The 8,443-nt window shown below is 47.6% G+C and overlaps 1 protein-coding gene across 1 annotated transcript in view; it reads right to left on the reverse strand.

Annotated features, from left to right (window-relative positions):
• ATP5F1B (ATP synthase F1 subunit beta) overlaps positions 1–8,443 on the reverse strand; it is a 271,439-nt gene that overhangs the window by 10,148 nt on the left and 252,848 nt on the right. The gene's annotated exons all lie outside the window — the stretch shown is intronic.

Raw genomic sequence — 8,443 nt, forward strand, 5'->3', positions numbered from 1 at the left:
TCCTTGATCTAGGTAACAACCACAGGGGAAGTGGTTGCGCCATGAAGCACCACTGAAGGTGAGCGTGGCGAAGTCAGGAGCCCTCTTTAGAGCCAAAATACGGTTTCTCTCTCGAAGTAGTGAAATTGGAAGCTTCCAGGAGATTGCACAGATTAGCATCCTAGACAGGATCTTTATCATTTAAACCTATTAAAATGAAGGAAACTAATGTAACCAGTACTTTAGCTGGGTATTGAGGAGACTCAATAAGATAAATAAGACTCAGGACCTTCCTTTCAAGGTCCAGGTGAACAGACAATGCAATAATGTGATGGTTCCTGGTTAAGTATAAACTGGGTGCACGTAAGAGGAGGGGATAAATTTGGGTCACCTAGAGATACAGAATTGTCTACCTTGAAGGAAGCTGAGAGACCTCAGCTATGAAATGTGAATATAAATTCTTTTTTTTTTTTTTTTTCTTTTTTTTGAGACGGAGTCTCGCTCTGTCGCCCAGGCGGGAATGCAGTGGCGCGATCTCGGCTCACTGCAAGCTCTGCCTCCCGGGTTCACGCCATTCTCCTGCCTCAGCCTCCCAAGTAGCTGGGACTACGGGCGCCCGCCACCACGCCCGGCTAATTTTTTGTATTTTTTTTTAGTACATACGGGGTTTCACTATGTTAGGCAGGATGGTCTCGACTTCCTGACCTCCTGATCCGCCCACCTCGGCCTCCGAAAGTGCTGGGATTACAAGCGTGAGCCACCGCTCCCTGCCTAGAAATTCTTAGTGTAGTCCGGGAGCGGTGGCTCACGTTTGCAATCCCAGCACTTTGGGAGGCCGAAGCAGCTGGATCACCTGAAGTCAGGAGTTGGAGACCAGCCTGGCCAACATGGTGAAACCCCGTCTCTACTAAAAATACAAAAATTAGCCGGGCGCGGTGGCTCAATCTTGTAATCCCAGCACTTTGGGAAGCCAAGGCGGGCGGATCACAAGGTCAGGAGATCGAGACCATCCTGGCTAACATGGTGAAATCCCGTCTCTACTAAAAATACAAAAAATTAGCCCGGCGTGGTGGCGGGCGCCTGTAGTCCCAGCTACTCGGGAAGCTGAGGCAGGAGAATGGCATGAACCCGGGAGGCAGAGCTTGCAGTGAGCCGAGATCGCGCCATTGGACTGCAGCCTGGGCGGCAGAGCGAGACTCCGTCTCAAAAAAAAAAAAAAAAAAAAAAAAAAAATTAACCAGGCGTGATGGCAGGCGCCTATACTCCCAGCTACTCAGGAGGCTGAAGCAGGAGAATCTTTTGAACCCGGGAGGCAGAGGTTGCAGTGAGCCGAGATCGTACCACTGCACTCCAGCTTGGGCGACAGAGTGAGACTCTGTCTCAAAACATAAAATAAATATATAAAATAAAATAGGCCGGGCGCAGTGGCTCACCCCTGTAATCCCAGCACTTTGGGAGGCTGAGGTGGGTGAATCACCTGAAGTCGGGAGTTAGAGACCAGCCTGATCAACATGGAGAAACCCCGTCTCTACTAAAAATACAAAATTAGCCAGGCATGGTGGCACATGCCTGTAATCCCAGCTACTCAGGAGGCTGAGACAAAACAATCACTTGAACCCAGGAGGCAGAGGTTGCGGTGAGCTGAGATTGCACCATTGCACTCCAGCCTGGGCAACAAGAGTGTAACTCCGTCTCAAAAAAAAAAAAAAGGAATATTGTCATTGGAGCCAGGTTGGGAATCTTGTGTTTTCCACTCACTAGCTATCATTGGGCAAGTTATTTAATCTCTTTACATCAGTTTCCTCATCCATAAAAGGGATACTACTACTAACAATGGGGATTATATCCTAGGATTGTTTTGAGAATTAAGTAGACTAATATAAGAAAGAAGAATTGAGAACAATGCCTGGCACAAAATTAGCCCTACATATACATGATATTATTATTTTTGTTTACTATTGACTAATGTCAATTGGATCCTATCCAATCCATTCAATAATTTGTTCCTCTCATACATTTTGTGAGCAGAGTCTGTTTCGTATAATGCCCTTGAAAAAGTAATATAGGGCAAATGTTTAGGATTTTTTTTTTTTTTTTTTTTTTAGGATTTTTTAAAAATTCTAGACAACGTAGGTTGCTTAAAAAAAAAAGCAGAGATGAAAAATCAAAATAAAGATTCCTTGTGTCATTTGTGAGCCTGTTATATCATATCTATGGCCTCATCTGTTTCTGACCTGAACAAGGATAATTTTATAGGCTGGGCATGGTGGCTCGCGCCTGTAATCCCAGCACTTTGGAAGGCTGAGATGGGGGGATTGAGTGAGTCAGGGAGTTGGAGACCAGACTGGGCAACACGGTGAAACCCTGTTTCTACAAAAATACAAAAATTAGCCAGGCATGGTGGTGTGTGCCTGTTTTCCCAGCTACTGGGGAGGCTGTGATGGGAGGACGGCTTGAGCCCAGGAGGTGGAGGTTGTGGTTATCTAAGATTGCACCATTGCAGGAGGCTACTCAGGAGGCTGAGGTGGGAGGATTGCTTGAGCCTAAGAGATAGAGGTTGCAGTGAGCTGATATCTGTGCCACTGCACTCCAGCCTGGGCAACATAGTGAGACCCCATCTCAAAAAAAAGGAGATAATTTTTTTTGTTGTTTTTTTTTTTTTGAGACGGAGTCTCGCTCTGTCGCCCAGGCTGGAGTGCAGTGGCCGGATCTCAGCTCACTGCAAGCGCCGCCTCTTGGGTTCACGCCATTCTCCTGCCTCAGCCTCCCGAGTAGCTGGGACTACAGGCGCCCGCCACCTCGCCCGGCTAGTTTTTTGTATTTTTTTTAGTAGAGATGGGGTTTCACCGTGTTAGCCAGGATGGTCTCGATCTCCTGACCTCGTGATCCGCCCGTCTCGGCCTCCCAAAGTGCTGGGATTACAGGCTTGAGCCACCGCGCCCGGCCCTAAAAGGAGATAATTTTATATAAAAGTGAAGAAGTGGCCGGGCGCAGTGGCTCATGCCTGTAATTCCAGCACTTTGGGGAGGCCGAGGCGGGCGGATCACGAGGTCAGGAGATCGAGACCATCCTGGCTAACAAGGTGAAACCCCGTCTCTACTAAAAACACAAAAATTAGCCGGGCGTGGTGGCGGGCACCTGTAGTCCCAGCTACTCTGGAGGCTGAGGCAGGAGAATGGCGTGAACCCAGGAGGCGGAGCTTACAGTGAGCCGAGCTCCCACCACTGCACTCCAGCCTGGGCGAGAGAGCGAGACTCTGTCTCAAAAAAAATTAAAATAAAAAATAAATAAATAAAAGTGAAGAAGCTCTATGACTTCCTCCCTCTACTGCCTTTCTAGCAAGACTTAATCTGATTTGAGAACTTTGGTTTTGTATCACCAATTTGGGTCTTGGCAAAATTAGAGTTTTATTAACGATCAAACACATTACTTTTTTTTTTTGAGATGGAGTATCAATCTTGTTGCCCAGGTTGGAGTGCAATGGTGCTATCTCAGCTCACTGCAACCTCTGTCTCCCAGGTTCAAGTGATTCTCCTGCCTCAGCTTCCCAAGTAGCTGGGACTACAGGCATGCACCACCACATCCGGCTAATTTTTTTGTATTTTTACTAGAGACAGGGTTTCACCATGTTGGCCAGGTTGGTCTCGAACTCCTGAACTCAGGTGATCCGCCCACCTGGAACTCTGGTGGGATGTGTTGGGATTACAGACGTGAGCCACCACCCCTGGGCTACTCTGACATTTCTTTTTTTTTTTTTTTTTTTTTTTTGAGACAGAGTCTCACTCTGTTGCCCAGGCTGGAGTGCAGTGGCATGATCTAGGCTCACTGCAACCTCCACCTCCCAGGTTCAAGCAATTCTCCTGCCTCAGCCTCCTGAGTAGCTGAGACTACAGGCTCCCGCCACAACGCCCGGCTAATTTTTTTGTATTTTTAGTAGAGAAGGGGTTTCACCATATTGGCCAGGCTGGTCTCGAACTCCTGACCTCAGATGATCTGCCCTCCTCGGCCTCCCAAAGTGCTGAGATTACAGGCAAGAGCCACTTTTTTTTTTTTTTTAATTGAGGCAGGGTCTTGCTCTATCTCCCAGGCTGCAGTACAGTGGAGCAATTACGGCTCACTGCAGCCTTCGCCTCCCGGGTTCAAATAGTTCTTGAACTAGAGCCTCCCAGGCTCAAGTCCTCCCACCTCTGCCTCCCGAGTAGCTGGGACCACAGTCATATGCACACACCATCAGGCCCTGCTAATTTTTGTAAAGACAGGGTTTCGACATGTTGCCCATGGCTAGCTTCAAGCCCGGTGGGGGGACAGGGGGACGCTCAAGTAATCTGTCTTCCATGGACTTCCAAAGTGTTGAGATGACAGGCATGAGCCACCACGCTCAGGTCTAATGGCGAGTAAGATGGAATATTTTCATGTTTGTTGGCCAGTTGTATATCTTCAGTTAATTGTTTCCATCTTTTGCCAATTTTTTCCTTTTGGCTTGTCACAATTAAGTGTTCTTGAAATGCTTTGTTAAACACGTTGTAAATGTTTTCTTCTAATGTTATCTTTTAATTTAGTGGTATGTTTTGACCTATTGTTTATTAATTTTTTTTTTTTTTTTTTTTTTTTTGAGACGGAGTCTCGATCTGTCGCCCAGGCTGGAGTGCAGTGGCCGGATCTCAGCTCACTGCAAGCTCCGCCTCCTGGGTTCACGCCATTCTCCTGCCTTAGCCTCCTGATTAGCTGGGACTACAGGTGGCCGCCACCACGCCTGGCTAATTTTTTGTATTTTTTAGTAGAGATGGGGTTTCACTGTGTTAGCCAGGATGGTCTCGATCTCCTGACCTCATGATCCGCCCGCCTTGGCCTCCCAGAGTGCTGGGATTACAGGCGTGAGCCACCGTGCCCGGCCCCTATTAATTTTTATTATTATTTTTTTGAGACAGAGTCTCACTCTATTGCCCAGGCTGGAGTGCAGTGGCGCCGTCTCGGCTCACCACAACCTCTGCCTCCCAGGTTCAAGCAATTCTCCTGCCTTAGCCTCCCAAGTAGCTGGGACTACAGGCATGCACCACCATGCATGGCTACTTATTGTATTTTTAGTAGAGACGGGGTTTCACTATGTTGGCCAGGCTGGTCTTGAACTCCTGACCTCATTATCTGCCCGCCTCAGCCTCCCAAAGCGCTGGGATTACAGGCATGAGCCACCTCGCCTGGCCTTATTTGTGAGACCATGTCTTGCTCTTTTGCCCAAACTGGAGTGCAGTGGTGGGATCTCGGCTCACTGCAACCTCCGCCTCCCGGGTTCAAGCGATTCTCCTGCCTCAGCCTCCCGAGTAGCTGGGATTACAGGCATGTGCCACCATGCCCAGCTAATTTGTGTATTTTTAGTAGAGACAGTGTTTCACTGTGTTGGCCCAGCTGGTCTCGAACTCCTGACCTTGTGATCCGCCTGCCTCGGTCTCCCAAAGTGCTGGGATTACAAGCGTGAGCCACCGCGCCTGGCCAAGCCTGGCAATATCTTTTTTTTGTTTGTTTTTTTTTTTTTGTTTTTTTGAGACGGAGTCTCACTCTGTCGCCCAGGCTGGAGTGCAGTGGCCGGATCTCAGCTCACTGCAAGCTCCGCCTCCCGGGTTCACGCCATTCTCCTGCCTCAGCCTCCCGAGTAGCTGGGACTACAGGCGCCCGCCGCCTCGCCCGGCTAGTTTTTTGTATTTTTTTTTTAGTAGAGATGGGGTTTCACCGTGTTAGCCAGGATGGTCTCGATCTCCTGACCTCGTGATCCGCCCGTCTCGGCCTCCCAAAGTGCTGGGATTACAGGCTTGAGCCACCGCGCCCGGCCAGCCTGGCAATATCTTAAATGAGTTGTCACCACGCCTTATTTGACCACCTACATATACCTGGATTCCAGATCCCATTACCATTGCCTAAATTTAGCCCTTCATCTCTTACCACTTGAATGATTGCACGAACTTGTTTCCTTACCTCCAAATCCACCTGCAAAACATTATTCATTATATGGTATTTCTGAAATGTATTTTACCATACGGTGTTATGGGAAAGAGATTTGGTGGCGATATATGACGCTTTTTACTAGTAGGAATAGACATTCAACATTTAATTGCGGTCAATGTTTAAATGAAACCCACAGGTCTAAAAAACACAATTGGCCGGGTGCGGTGGCTCACGCCTGAATCCCAGCACTTTGGGAGGCCGAGGCGGGTGGATCACCCGAAGTCAGGAGTTCGAGATCAGCCTGGCCAACATGGTGAAACCCCATCTCTACTAAAAATATAAAAATTAGCTGGGCGTGGTGGCACATGCCTGTAGTCCCAGCTACTGGAGAGGCTGAGGCAGGAGAATCGCTTGAACCCGGGATGCACAGGTTGCAGTGTGCCAAAATCGTGCCACTGCATTCCAGCCTCAGTGACAGAGCGAGACTGTCTCAAAAAACAAAAAACAACAAAAACAAAAAAACAAACACAATTGTCCCTTGGTATATTCGGGAGGAGTGGTTTAATGACCACTCCACCACCAAGCATACCAAAATCAGAGCATACTTAAGTCCTAAAGTTGGCCCTGCAGAACCCTCCGTATTCATGGGTTTGGCATTTTACACACACAGTATTTTTGACCTGCATTTGGTTGGAAAAAATCCACCTAAAAGGGGTCAAACCCATGTTGTTCAAGGTTCAAGTGCACAAAGATGACAGAATGTAGGGATTAGAATAAGCCTTTACAAAATCCTTAGAATCAGTGTTAAAATTCTCCATCCTACTGCCACCCTAGAACTCCATTTCAGTTGTCCTCTTATTTGCACAGGCTGCTAGATTCGACCAGGAAGTCTTACTCCGTATTCGCAACTACTTAGACCCTTAGTTACCAACTTAATCACTCTCTATCAAAGCAACTAGATGTTAAGTTTTTCACAAAGTGCCAGCCTCCTCCCTACCTAGCCTGTATCTTTTCCTATTTGGTACAATGCTGGGTGATCCACAAATAAAAAATTGTACTTTAAAAAAATTTCTCAAAAGAATTCCCGCTAAACAGGAGAAATTTCAATTAGCCTAGAACTAAAATGGGGGACACAACCCTCATGCTACTGTAGCAATCACCCTCAACCTGCCCTCCCTGGAAATAGCTAAGTTTAGGAAGCTGTATAGCACCAATATCACGACCTATCAATATGGACAAAAAATATGCTATACCCATTCATCTGAACTTAAAAAATTTCACTAACAATCCTTTTTTTTTTTTTTGAGAAGGGGTTTCGCCATGTTGGCCAGGCATGAGCCACCATGCCCAGCCCAGAACATGTTTTTGTTTTTGAGAGTCTTGCTCTACCACCCAGGCTGGAGTGCAGTGGCGCCTCCCAAAGTGCTGTGATTACAGAATTGAGCCACCGTGCCCACCCCAGAAAATGTTAACAGAAGCTTTGAATTAGAGATGAGGTACAATGCACAAGGTTTGGTACCTAAGAAATAAGGACTGATGAGAACCTGTCCAAGTGTTTGAACACAAAATATATTTTTTAAATTATAGCCAGGTGACACACACCTTAATACTGGCACTTGGGGAGGCCAAGGCAGGCCTATCACTTGAACTTAGGAGTTCAATACCAGCTTGGGAAACATGGAGACCCGTCTCTACAAAATATGTAATGTAAGTCCACCAGGTGTGGTGTTTGAGATGTGACTGCACCACTGCACTCCAGCCTGGGGAAGCTGGAGTGCAATGGCACAATCTGGGCTGACTGCAACCTCTGCCTCCTGGGTTCAAGCGATTCTCCTGCCTCAGCCTCCTAAGTAGCTGGGATTACAGGCGCATGACACCACACCCGGCTAATTTTTTTGTATTATTGATAGAGAAGGGGTTTCATGATGTTGGCCAGGCTGGTTTTGAACTCCTGACCTTAGGTGATCCTCCTGCCTCAGCCTCCCAAAGTGCTGGGATTACAGGCTGAGCCACCATGCCCAGCCTTTTTTTTTTTTTGGAGAAACTTCTGTCTATAAAAAAGTTCGTGGTGCAGTCTTGGCTCACTGCATCCCCAATGGCCCGGGTTCCATTGATCCTCCCACCTCAGCTTCCAGAGTAGGTGGGATTACAGGAATGCGCCATCACACCCAGCCAATTTTTTTGTGAAAATAGGGATTCGCAGGCTGGGCGTGGTGGCTTATGCCTATAATCCCAGCACTTTGGGAGGCCAAGGCAGGCGGGAGTTTGAGACCAGCCTAGCCAACATGGTGAAAACCCAGCTCTACCAAACATAAAAAAAAAATTAGCTGGGCATCATGGTGTGCGCCTGTAATCCCAGCTAGTCAAGCGGCTGAGGCAGGATAATTGATTGAACCTGGGAGACGGAGATTGCACCATTGCACTCCAGCCTGGGTGACAGGGGAGACTCCGTCTCCCAAAAAAAAAAAAAAAAAAAAAAAATTGGGGTTTCACCTTGCCCAGGCTGGTCTGAAGCAATCCACCTGCC

Source organism: Macaca thibetana, chromosome 11 (assembly GCF_024542745.1).
Source record: "Macaca thibetana thibetana isolate TM-01 chromosome 11, ASM2454274v1, whole genome shotgun sequence".
In the NCBI taxonomy this organism is placed as follows: Eukaryota; Metazoa; Chordata; class Mammalia; order Primates; family Cercopithecidae; genus Macaca; species Macaca thibetana.